The sequence below is a fragment of the Tarenaya hassleriana genome, unplaced genomic scaffold, assembly GCF_000463585.1.
Source record: "Tarenaya hassleriana unplaced genomic scaffold, ASM46358v1 Cleome333, whole genome shotgun sequence".
Lineage (NCBI taxonomy): Eukaryota > Viridiplantae > Streptophyta > Magnoliopsida > Brassicales > Cleomaceae > Tarenaya > Tarenaya hassleriana.
Window position 1 is genome coordinate 81315 of NW_010966484.1, and position 2631 is coordinate 83945.

The following is a 2631-nucleotide window of genomic DNA, read 5'->3' on the forward strand; positions in this document are numbered from 1 at the left end:
ATGGCGGATTGGAAGACGAGCTCGCTATAAGTGGTTATACCGATGCTAGTTTCCAAACCGACAGAGATGACTTCAGATCGCAGTCAGGTTATGTTTTCTGCTTGAACGGTGGGGCTATTAGTTGGAAGAGTTCCAAACAGCCAACCGTGGCAGATTCGACTACAGAAGCCGAGTACATAGCTGCATCGGATGCAGCTAAGGAAGCTGTTTGGATCAGGAAATTCGTGGGAGACCTGGGCGTCTTTCCTAGCATTGCAGGTCCCATTGAGTTGTATTGTGACAACAATGGTGCGATTGCTCAAGCTAAGGAACCCCGGTCACACCAGAGATCCAAACACATATTCAGGCGATTTCACTTGATCAGAGAAATCATCGACAGAGAAGACGTGAGATAAGCAGAGTGTCGACATATGATAATATTGTCGACCCGTTGACGAAGCCTCTCACTTTGTCAAAACATGATGGTCATGTTAAGGGTATGGGGATTAGATGCTTGTAGGATAGATCATAGAGCATAGTGGGAGATTGTTGGTTGTGATGCTCTAGGATGATCCGTGATATGACACTTTGAATTTGTATTGATTCATTGGTTCATGAATGCATTACTCTTCCCGTTATATGATTGGCATGTTTGTTATATTTCGGTATCCTTGAATCATTAGAGAATGATTCTAAACACCCTGGTCAGTTATCATTATGGGAACAATGATGAATTAAGACTAGTATGAGGTGTGATCGATGCATTGGATGCATATCACAATCATGGGAACTCGTTGTGAACGAGTGACTGGATGACCCGCATGAGATTGTCACATGGACAGAGTCATGACTTGAATCTCATACAGCGGTTCGTTCTTGGATCCTCAGACCTAAGATGTCTAGAGTATCTGATATGAGGAGTGGCATGTCTTGGCTGCGTCAAACGTCGTCTTTAACCAGATGATTATAACAGCGTTGATCAGATACGTTCACGAATCATATGGAGATACGAATCATATGAGACTTGTCACCTCCTTAACAGGAGAGATATCGCTGGGCCCTCTCGTGGAAATCGGACTATGAAAACGCGTGGCCACGCTATAGATGAAGTTGCATCTATTTTATTAGTTGATTTGCCAAGACGAGAAAGCAGTTGAACTTGAAGGGTGGCTCAAACCATGCCCTTGTTCAACATATGATATCGTGAGACAAAGGATTAGAACTCGAGCTGTTACTGCGTTGGTTAGATCACCTCTAACTCAATTCAACGTGGGTAGTCATAGCGTCTTGCTATAGACTAACCATGACTTGTAGATCGGGAATGGTTCTCGAGGCTACTGCCACTGCGAATGGGCCTACAGGGTCACACATCATTAGGGATGGACTTATATGTGAAGTATCGGAAAGGAAGACTTGGATTTGGTCGAACAAACGGTTTTTTGGATCAAATCAGAGTGTCGGGACGAATTCAGCCTTCTGACTCGGACCGAGTCAGTATTTGACTCGGACCGAGTCAGTTCCATGCGAGTCGAAGCCCAGAAAGTGTTTTGGGCTTGGCTGATGTTTTGACTTGGACCGAGTCAAAACTTTGACTCGGACAGAGCCAATACTCAATGGGCCGAGTCAAGAGTTGACAATGGGCTTGGACTGATTCGTTCTGACTCGACCGAGTCAGAGTTCTGACTCGGACCAAGTCAATACTCGGAAAAAGTCTCTTTTCACAAGGATTAGGGTTTCTAACTTATAAGGAGGTGTTGGACGCCGTCCTAAGAGAAGAACTCACTTTCAGAACCCTAAGACAGAGAAAAACTCAGAAGAAATCGTTTCTTTAATAGTTCTAGCTCCCGGGATTAGATCCCACTTCATATACTTCACAGATCCTAGCAGATCGGTTCCAAAAGCGTTTGGAATCCTTCCCGTCGGTGTGGATACAGGTAGAGGGACTGTAACTTCAGTCCTAGGTTCTGGGGGAATGGGTCTTGGAGGAATGGTTTGAAGTGGAATGGGGTTGGATGAGACAAATTCAGCTGATTTGGTGTGGCTTCGATCGAAGTGATGTAGCTCTTCATTTACCTTACTGACCGACCGAAACTTGAGTGGTGGGAATTGGGGGTCAGCATGGAAGTCGGATGAAAGATGTGATGGATCTCCTTGAATATCAGTTTGGGGGACTGCTCGACTCGAGATGGGAATATGATACACGCACCGTGTTCGGAGTTGTATAGAGATGGCCCAATTGCAATCACCGGCACTCGCGAAGGAGGCGCTCGAATTCACTCTTGGGAAATAGATGGAATCGAAGGGGAATTTCGGGACGATGGCTCAATCACCGGCACTTCTATGAAGGCTCTCGAACTCAAGCCAAAGTCGAAACAAGGGTAAAAGATAGATAATATTCGGACAAACCGAAAAGAAAACTCGGACACATCGAAGCTCGTCGTCGGACACACCAACGGAAAGATAGTTTGGAGAAAATTCTCAACAAACAAAGTCTCAGGCATAAGCTCGAATTTCATTCACCAAATCTGAAGTTTTACATATGAAAAACACATATAAAAAGTAGAAACTTCAACAACTCTTTTGTGATTAAATGCTAAACATGCAAGAGGGGTGGGAGCCTATGCATTTAATAAGGTAGGTGGGAAGAATATA